The 11,362-nt window shown below is 35.1% G+C and overlaps 1 pseudogene; it reads left to right on the top strand.

Moving 5' to 3' along the window:
- Window positions 1-9,811: 9,811 nt before the first annotated feature.
- On the top strand, window positions 9,812-10,980 carry LOC141499229 (creatine kinase B-type pseudogene; annotated as a pseudogene).
- Window positions 10,981-11,362: the final 382 nt, after the last annotated feature.

Below are 11,362 nucleotides of genomic sequence, written 5' to 3'. Positions count from 1 at the left end.
GTCTGTGGCTGGATTTGGATGTGGGTGCTCCTGACCCAAGGGCCAGTCAGCCCCTACTATTATTATTATTATTTCTATTTTAGTTTCTGTCTTTTTTTCTGCAGGGCAATGGGGTTGGGGTGGCTTGCACAGGGTCACACAGCTGGGTGATTGTTGGGTGTCTGGGGCCGGATTTGGGCTCAGCTGCTCCTGGCTCCAGGGCTGGTGCTCCATCCACTGTGCCACCTGGACATACCTACAATTATTATTATTATTGTTTTACTTTTCTTTTAATTTTAATTTTTCTCTCTCCCCTTTACTTTATCACCCATGCAGGTCTATATTTTTTGGTGGAGGGGGTTTTATCTTTACTCTTAAACAAGAATATTTTAGTAATGTATAAAAATTATTTGTACAAAATAAGAGTGAATAAATAAATGAGAAAAATAAAATAAAATAACTTATCCAATAAAATGGAAGTTAAAATACAACAATCCTTCATTACCTACATTGTTTATTTTGATTGCATTGTACCTTACTCCAGTTTAAAAGCTATAATACATCTTTTTTGTTTTAACCATAAGAAAGTACATTGTACCAAATTTAAAGGCTTCATTGATATTGCAAGGAAAGTACATAATGATGTCAGCCTGTGACTACAGATTTCTCTACACAAGGTAGCCAACTTATTAAAGAATACTAGATGTTAGATAATTAAATTAAGAAGCTTTTGTACAAACAAAATCACTGTAACAAGATAAAATAAATGTAATAAATTGGGAAACAAATTTTACAGTTAGTATTTCTGACAATGGACTCATTTTTAAAATATGGAGAGAATTGCATCAAATTTATAAAAAAAAAATTCCCCAATTGCCAGTAATCAAAGAATATGCAGAGGCAAATTACAGATGAGGAAATCAAAACAAACTATACTCATATGAAACATTGTTCTAAATCATTACTGATTAGAAACATGGAAATTAAAGTATCTCCGAGATACCACCTCATACCTCTCAGACTGGTCAGTTTGACCAGAAAGGACAATGATCAATGTTCAAAAGGATGTGGGAAATATGAAACACTCATTTAATGTTGGTGGAGCTGAAATCATCCAACCTTTCAGGAGAGCAATTTGTAATTATAGCCAAAGGGCAATAACAATGTGCATACTTTTTACTCCATCAATACCACTACTGGGTCTATACTCAGACAAGATCATGAAAAAGGGTAAAAATATCACTTGTACAAAAATATTCATGTTTGTGGTGGCAAAGAATTGAAAATTGAGTGAATGTCCATTAATTGAGGAATTGCTGAACAACACTATCATTCTATTATAAATCGGGAAGGATGGTAAATCAAAGAAGCCTAAAAAGATTTACATGAACTGATGCTGAGAGAGATGATCAGAACCAGAAAAAAACATTGTACACCCTAACAGCAACATGGGGTGGATGATCAATCTTAATGGACTTGTTCATTTCATCAGTGCAACAATCAGGGACAATTTTAGGGTATTTGCAATGGAGAAGACCATCTGTATCCAAAGAAAGAATTGTGGAGTTCAAATAATGACCAAAGACTATTACCTTTAATTAAAAAAAAGTTCTTATGTAATTTTGCTATCTCTTATATTTTATTTTTCCTTTTAGGTATGATCTTTCCCTCAACACATTCAATTTTTATCAATGTTATCATGAAAGCAATGAAAAGACTATCAGACTGCCTTCTGTGGGGGTGGGGGGAGGGAAGTGCAAAAGGGAAAAAAATAAAAAATTTGATAAAAATGAAAATAATATTAAAGAATATTAAATGTTAACAAAATTCATGCTAATATAATCTTTGCAAGCAGTGACAAATATAATGCCAAAAGTATTTATTTGTTAGCATATTTAACAAAATATGTATGTAAAATTCTAACCTGATTGTTCCCTGTTGAGATTAGGCAGGTGAGAAGGGAAGTAGGAGGGAAATTTTGGCAAAACAAAGGTACTGAATCTGAATCACAGTTCATTCATTTTTATTTGCTTGTAAAGTAACTAGCATATAATAAACACTTAAGCATTGCCTGGGGTCACATTATGACAAGCATTAAATGATAACCACAAGGATTTGTATTTAATCCTGAATGAAAAAGAGAACCAAGAGGTAATACTTCATAGGGCCATGATTTGCTGAAATCTAAATTTATCAATAACAAATTGATGGCTAATCTAGGAGAAAAGAAGTGTAGGTCTTAATTAAAGTGAACATTACAGAAGTATCCACTTGTTCAGAATAAGGAAAGTGATTGTTTAGAGAAAGAATCAGAACATAATTCCAAATTAGATGAGTGGATAAAGATAAGAATATCCACCATTATCTATTTAAAAAAAAAAACAAAAGTATTTATTTAAGGCACTAGGATTTAGGACCTTGCCCAAGGTCATACAACCAGGCAATTATTAAATGTTTAAGGTTGAATTTGAACTCAGGTCCTCCTAACTCCAATACTGGGGTTTTATCCAGTGTGTCACCTAGCTGCCCTCTCTATCACTATCTATTAAAGGGAACTATTGATCACTTAAGGGAAATAGATGAATTTTTAAAATGACTGTATTTTTGTATAAGGGATTTTTTACCCTTTTTGAGTTGAATCAATTTTTCTGATGGATTTATGATAAAGAATTCTATCCATCACAAAGACATAGCTGATTGGATCTGAATATAGACTGAAGTACACTTTTTCCTCTCCCTTTATTCTTCTTGAGGTTCCTCTTTCTTTGAGGGGGTGGGAGTTATGCTTACTTTTGCAACATGACTATTGTAGTAATCTGGAAAAAAAATTAAATGAAAAAAAAATTTTTAGGAAAACAAAAATAATGCTGAGAAAAAGAAAGTGGAGGTTGAGGAGAGAGTAGAACCAAGTGATGCTCTTTCATTAACTGCAATCCACTACAAAAGACCCCATCTTCCTATGGGGAATGAAATTATAATCTTCATTGGTCAAGTAGAAAATCTTTTTTTCTGACAATTAAAGCCCTTTGCTACCTGAACAAGAAAAAAGAAAGAAAAAGAGAAAAAGTGTTAAATCACTAGCACTCTTCTGTTTGACACAACTAAAGACATTAGTTGTGAGAGAAGAACTCACTATTCAACAAAAAGTGAGTTCCGGAAAAACTGGGACACAGTAAGGCAAGCATTAGTCTTGGACAACTTCTCACACACTATGCCAAAATAAAATTAAAATTGGATGGAGGATAGAGTAAAAGACAACAACATAGACCAATAAAGATATTAAGAATTCTCTGGGGGCAGTTAGGTGGCACAGTGGATAGAGCACCATCCCTGCAGTCAGGAGGACCCAAGTTCAAATCCAGACTCATACACTTAATAATAATCTAGCTGTGTGACCTTGGTTAAGTCACTTAACCCCACTGCCTTAAATAATAAAAGAAAAAATATTCTCAGTTTTATCTATGAAAAGGAGAGAAGTTTATGACTTAATAATATATATTATAAGTTACAAAATTAATGATTTTGACTATATTATATTTTAAAGGTTTTATACTTATAAAACCAATTTAAGCAAGATTAAAAGGAAAACAGAAATTTAGGAAACAATTTTCACAACTATTGGTTGCGATAAAGGTCTCATTTCTAAAATATAGAGCGAATTGAATCAAATTTATTAAGGTTTACAAGACTTTCTTCAATTAGTAAATTGTCAAGGGATATGAACAGGCAAATTTCAAATGAAGAAATTAAATCTATATGCAGTTATCTGAAAAAGATATTCCCAATCATTATTGATTACAGACATGTGAATTAAAACAACAATGATGTAGCACCTCACACCTCCCAGATTACCTAAAATGACAAAAAGAGAAAAGTTTCCTGTCAATGCTAGTTAGACAGTGGGAAGATTGGGACATTAATGTATTGTTTGTGGAGTTGTGAATTAATCCCCCCATACTGGAGAACAATCTGCAGCTATGCCCAAAGAGCAACACTAATATTATGCTTGTATCTAAAAGAAATCATAAAAAATAGGAAAATATTTATAGCACCTATTTTGTAGCAGCAAAGATTTGGAAATTGAGGGGATATCCATCAATTGAGGAACAGGCTATGATTTATGAATGCTGGATTAATTTTTTTTCCACAAGAAACCCTGAATGATTTTGATATTAGAGAAACATGGAACAAATTACATTAATTGATGATGAGTGAAGGGAACAAAAGTAAGAGAACACAGTATATGTTAGCAACAACTTTGTCAACTGATCAGCTATGATGGATGCAGCTCGCAGCAGTTGAAAGATCTAGGACAAGCCTGAGAGACGTATTATGGACAATGCCTTCCATATACAGAGGAGAGAAAAAAAATAAGCACAAAATCTTTTCTTACTTTTTTTTCTTCTCAATCCATGGTTTTCTTTAGTTTCCCTTAGTCTTAATTTCTCATACACACACATACACACACACACACACACACAAATACAAACACACAGACACAAACACATACAAACACACACACACACACATACGCACACACAATGTAAATATGTTAAACACCAAAGTAAATGTATGGCTTTACCAGACATTTTGCCACAGAGAGGGGGTACTGGGAAGAGAGAGTGGTAGAAAAATATTTAAATTATAAATACAGAAGCAAAACTTCCAAAATATTTAATCAGAAAAATAACATAAGTATAAATTAATGAAATACATTAAAAATGGAAAAAGGAACTCACAGATGAAAAAACTCATTTTGCCTATGCAAATGAACACCTCTGCAATTTAGTGTCTTAGCTACCTACTGCCATGTTAGGTTAAGTGATTTACATAAATTCACATAATTAGTATGAGTCAGAGGTAGAAGCTAAGTCCATGTCTTCCGAGTTCCAAGGCTATCTCTCTATGCTCAGAAGAAAAACACCACATGAAATGGTGATATTGTGCTAGTATTTCCATAGGCTTCTATTCACTTCAGTAGAGATAATACAACTTTCAACCTTTGCAATTATGAATCAATTACCAATCAAAGAGCATTAACTAAGTTTATTGTGCTAAACAGTGGGAAACCAAATAAAAGCAAAAGTAGTGTATCTTCCAATCAGGAAGACAATACATAAAATGAAGGTGAAAAATTGGGCAGTAGTACTAATCAATATGAATCAAAGAACAATGACTGTAATGAGTCAAATATAGAATAATAAAAGATGAGTAGTAATTCTTAAAGATTCTTGGACCATCCTGTTCATGGCATTTTTCTTCGCAAAGTTACTGATTTAACATGTCCTCCCCCAGTAGATTAAGGCAAACAGAGATTAAGTGGCTTCCCCAGGATCACACAGAAAGACGCTGAGGTCAGATTTGAAAACTATTCTTCCTGACTCCATGCTTAGTTCACTATCCACTAAGGCTTTTAGCTGCCTATTTGCTTCATTGTACAAAAGTAGTATGGAATGTAAAAGACGCTCAGGTAAACTCTCCAAAAGAATTTCAAAAGAATGAAAACGTTTATATTCAGTACATATATCAGAAAAAGAAAGAGAAGAAAGGAAATTGAAAAGGGAAGGGAAGAAAGCAGAGGAAAGATGAGAGACTAAAAATGTCTAAAAAGGAATTAGAAATTCTAAACCACCATACTTAATTTTCTTAATAGCTTATATTTTGATGAATGTGTGATTGCAAACTATCAATGACTTCTCTCCTGGTTGTTACTCTTTGTAATCAAAGAAAAACAAAATGACATCACTAGATCAGAGACAAATTATAGTGTGACCAACTGTGACTGATCAGCCCAATATGAGCTCCAAATGTTCTATCACTGTTGTGTACAAATAGCTCTTCTCAACACCTAGAGTGGATACTGTAAACATAAATATGTCACATTTCCTTTGAACTGCTAGAATTCTGCCTTTTTCATAGACTGCAGCACCCTAGCTGATGAGGGCAAGTCATGCTGGATGGTTCTGTGCTAGTGTCTCCCATGTGCATAATCAATTCCAGCATTGTTAAGAGAGACCTTCAGGGAGAAGCTAGGTGGCACAGTGGATAGAGCACTGGCCCTGGAATCAGGAGTACCTGAGTTCAAATCTAGTCTCAGACACTTAATAATTACCTATCTATGTGGCTTCAGGCAAGTCACTTAACCCCATTGCCTTGAAAAAACCTAAAGAGAGAGAGAGAGAGAGAGAGAGAGAGAGAGAGAGAGAGAGAGAGAGAGAGAGAGAGAGAGAGAGAGAGAGGCCTTCAGGGTGTTCTTGTTCTGGCATTCGAACAACATTATCAATTCACTGTAGTTGCACTCTCTATAGTAATGTTGCAATGCTAGTCAGTTTAGCTCAAGAAAGAATAACCTCAGTGCCTGGTATCTTCTGCCAGGTAATCTTCAGAATCTTCTTAAGAGAATTTAAATAGAAATGATGCAGTTTCTTGACATGGCTCTGGTAGACTATCCAGATTTCACAGGCATCTAGCAATAAGATCAGCACAAAGGCTCCATAGATTTTGAATTTGTTAGCTAGTCTGATACGTCTTCTCTCCCACACTTTCTTTAGGAGCTTCTCAAATACTGAGTTAGCTCTGGAAATGCATGTGTCAATCTCTTTGTCAATGGTACCTCCCAGGAAAGAACACTGCCAAGGTAAATGAAATTATCCACAGTACTCAAAATTTCTACATTTGCTGTTATCGATAGTTCCACATATGAAAGGTGTGGTGCTGCCTGATGGAGCATCTGTGTTTTCTTGGTGTTAATTTTTAGACCAATATTAGCTCAAGCATCAGAGAATTCGACCCATACATAGTTACATCTCAGCTTCAGAGGCTACACTGAGTGCATAATTATCTGCAAAAAAAGAAGATCATGCACCAATACTCCCTGTACTTTGGTCTTGGCTTGTAGCCTTTTCAAACCAAGAATTTCCCAATAGGGAAATGATCTTGAAGTCATGTTTATCTTCAGTGAAGGTGTATGATAACATAACTCAAAACATCATGCTAAAAAATCATGGGAGTAAGGAACCATCCTTGTTTCACTCCATTGGTGCCTGGGAAATCTCAAGAGCATCATCCAACTTTCCAGAAGCCAGGCAAGCATGTTGTCATGAAATTGATGCACCATACTGATGAATTTCTCCAGGCAACCAAATTTGAACACAGTTTTCCATAAGGCTTCATGATTTACGGTATCAATGGCATTGGTCAGATCTATAAATGTTGTATACAAACCTCAGATCTGATTCCAATATTTTCCTGGAGTTGGGCAGAAAACAACATATTGACTGTTTCTCAACCATTTCTAAAGCCATACTAGATCTCAGGGGGTACCATATTCCAGGTGAAGAATGAGTCTATTGAGAAGTACTCCAGCAAGAATCTTAATAGCAATGACTATATATACCCCTGTGACTGTCAGTGTACAATCTATTGCCTTTTCCTTTATAGAACAATAGAGGCCTTCTTGAATTTTTGGAAAATAACTTCTTCATGCCTTAAAACCTGGAAAAATTTCAGGCAGTTTTTGGATGAACAATATATCCCCACCACCAACCTTGAATATCTCAGTTGGATATTTCTACTCATGCACTAATTGAAATCTTGAATAGTGTTTCCACTTAGCACAATGGAGATTTTCCACTGGTTCTCTTGTGACTTTGACAATCAAACTGTCAAATTATTATCTTTCCCTAATACTCTATGAAATGACATTGATTTTATTAATAATGTATCTCATAAAATTTCTCATCCACAAGTTATAGCTAACAATGAGCTATAGTCTATTCCCACCCATTATTCCTCCTTCTATTGCTCTTCAACTCATTAGCAATTTGAAAAATGATCTCTAAACAACTTTATAATTAAGTCTATTCCAATCAATCAGGTACCCTGATAAGTGTTAAGAATGCAAAAAGAGAAAAAAAGACACTTTCTACCTTCAAGGATTTTAAAGTCTAATGGTAGAAGCAAATGTTTAGAAATAAATCTTTAAACAACAAAAATGGTGGTAATAATGGAAGTCACTGAAATTAAAAAAAAATTGAGGGAGGTTTCCTGAAGAAAGTGAAATTTCAATTGAAACTTACAGGGGTAACAGAATATGGATAAAGGAAGTTTGTTACTGAACTATCTATTACGGAAAATCTTCTAAACTTTACAAATTCTTTATGAATATAATATATTTTTGGAGAAGATCACAGTAGAGGAATATGAGCAAAGATGACTGGTAGACTTTTTCATGTGGTTTCCTACAGTAGAACACAATTGATAAGGAGTTGTAGGAAATTTTGTAGCCATCCTTATTTATATAAGAATTAAATGGAGGGAGGAGGTTGAACAAAAATAGAAGGACTGATTTGTTGCAAGGGGTTGTCCTTGTATGTGGCTAATCTCCAGGCTCTCTTCTTCCACCAACTTTCTCCATGGGAGACTTTCAAAATATCACAGTTCTTGAGGTACCTGGTGAGCTCAAGGACTGGGGAGTGTATGTATTATCAATGCTGAGCAGCCTAAACCTATAATTACAAGACATAGAGTGCAAAGCATAATAGTTTAGACTCATGAGAGGCAAGATGACATCGTCCTACTGTTTCAAGGTCTATGAGGAAAGGACATACTGAAGATTAGTCCATTGAGAAACATGTTTATATATACTTTGATGTCACACTCAATCACAGGAAAACCCATTACCCAGCATTGATGGCATACCAAGGTGCCTCCCTGATACGAGAGAAAGAGCAATGAATTCAAAGGCCAAGAGTCACCCACAGAATCTTGACCATTAGCAATAGTCCTGTATCCTATTGGATTAGACCATGGGGCGAAATGGTTCTGGAAAAGCCAAGTGTAAAAAATATCTTGCACCATATACTCCTATATTAAACATAATTGTACAATTCATTCGACCACTTCCTTGGTGGAATGGTACTTTTTGAAACCAAAGGATGACTATTATTATTATTATTATTATTATTATTATTATTATTATTGTTATTGTTATTCCTACCAGGTGGGGAAGCAAAAGGGCGACTCTTATTAAGTATAGATAGATAGATAGATAAGTAGAACAACATCTCACATCAAATACCAATATAAGATCAAGTTGAATTCATAATTTGGACCTAAAGGGTGATATCTTATGCAAATTAATAAATCATGGAAAATTTACCTGCTAGGCATATGGAAAAATGAAATTTTTATAACCAAATAAGAGTTAGATATATGGGATCATGAGAAGTATATTAGATAACTTACATTACATGAAATTAGGGAAATAATTACAGCCAGTTTCTCTGATAAAGACACAATTTCCTAAATATTTGGAGTCAAATTTATAAGTCAATTGACAATTAGTTAAATATATGTATAAAGGAAATTTTTGGAATAAGACATCAAAGATATCTATAGTTATATGAAAACATGCTCTAAATTACTGTTGATGAGAGAAATGCAAATTAAAACAACCTTTGAGATATCACTTCACTCACATCAGATTGAATAATTTGAAAAAAAGAGATGATAAATACTGTAGCGATATAGAAAACCAGGCCACAAATTTATTGTTGGTACCTACTACTCTGCAGAACAGCTTAGAACTATGCCCAAAAGATTTTAAAATTGTACATATAACCTTTAATCTAACAATATCATCATTAGCTCTATTTTACAAATTGATGAAATAAAAGGAGTAAAAGGACCCATATGTACCAAAATATTGTGGGAAATAAGCTGACTGAGCTCAAATTAAGGTGACATGGCATCTCAGCCCAGCAATGACAGCATCTTCTGAAACTCTTGCCTTCTGGCATCTGCAAAGCACCCTTACCCCCTGCCATTCTCCATGCCATTCTCAATGAACCACAACATGCTTAATTCTTGCTACCCTGCTGAGTAGGAGTATCTGGACTTCTCCTCACAAAAGAACCGCATGGCTAAGGTGCTGACAACAGAACTCTAAGAAAAACTTTGGAATAAACCTAAATTCAATAATTTCACATTGGATGATGTCATTTATACTGGTGTGGACAACCCAGTAGCCCCATCCATCATGACTGTGGGCTCTGTGCTCAGAGATTACTTATGTGTTCAAGGATCTGTTTGATACTATCATTGAAGACAGGCATGGATGCAATAAGCCTTCAGGAGAGCACACCGCTGATAAATCATTGGCAATATACAAGGTGATGATGACCTGAATCCCAGCTATGTCCTGAATCCTCATGTGTGAACTGGTCAGAGCATCCAAAGATTTTGCTTACATCTACATTGTAGCCTGGGTAAGCATTATTCCACAGAGAAACAATCTGTGAAAGCTCTGGTCAGCCTGGAAGATGAGCTGAATGGAAAGTACAATGCTTTGAAGAGCATGACTGAGCAGGAAGAGCAGCAGCTGATTAATGACCACTTCTTTCACAAGCCTGTCTCCCCATTCCTTTTGATCTCTGGCATGTCCCAAGATTGGCCCAATATCAGGAGCATTTGGCACAATGACAACAAGATCGTTCTCTTGTGGATCAGTGAGGAAGAGCACCTGAAAGTTACCTCTAAGTAGAAGGGGTTAACATGAAGGAGTTGCGCACAGGTTTCTGCAATAGACTCACCCAAACTGAAGACTCACTGCAATTGATTCACTCTTTTTAAGATCAAGAACTACAAATTCATGGGGAACCCTCATTTATCCTGATATGCCCTTCTTAACTGGGCATAGGTCAACAAATAGGTATCCACATTAAAATTACATACCTTGGCAAACATGATAATTTTGATGAGATACTAAAGAAGCTGAGGCTGCAGAAGAAGAAGAGAGGGATGTGGACACAAGTGAGGGTGGTGTCTTTGATATTTCCAGTGGTTATCACCTTCTAAGAAGTGAAACTGGTACAAACAGTGATGGATGGTATAAAGTTGCTCATTAAGATTGAGAAGCATTTGGAGCAGGGCCAGTCCATTGATCATCTTAGCAGTAAAGAAATAAGCTGTTGCTCCCACTCCAAATTCTACACTTCCTAATTTTTTGGATGAATGAATGGCCACTATCCTTCTTGCCTGAGGAATTCTGTGGTACTCTGGATGCAGTCCATCTAATCATTCTGTAAAGAAGTTTTCCTTCTACCCTTTGGTTATTAGTTTAATATTTTATTTTTGATGACTGAAATATTAATGGATACTGAAATAATAAACAGTGATTTGGGCCTGAAAAAATATTTAAACAGCTCTTTTTGTGATGGCAAAGAATTAGATTTTCATAGATTATAGAATTGCTGAAAAAATATCATATATGCTTGTGATGAAACACATTGTGCTATAAGAAATGACAAGGGTGATGTTTTCAGACAAGCCTGGGAAGACATATTTGTATTGCTGGAGAGTAAAGTGAACAGAACCATAATAG

Source organism: Macrotis lagotis, chromosome X, assembly GCF_037893015.1.
Source record: "Macrotis lagotis isolate mMagLag1 chromosome X, bilby.v1.9.chrom.fasta, whole genome shotgun sequence".
NCBI lineage: Eukaryota > Metazoa > Chordata > Mammalia > Peramelemorphia > Peramelidae > Macrotis > Macrotis lagotis.
The sequence above is the reverse complement of the archived record's forward strand: the minus strand, read 5'-3'. Positions and strand labels throughout refer to the sequence as shown.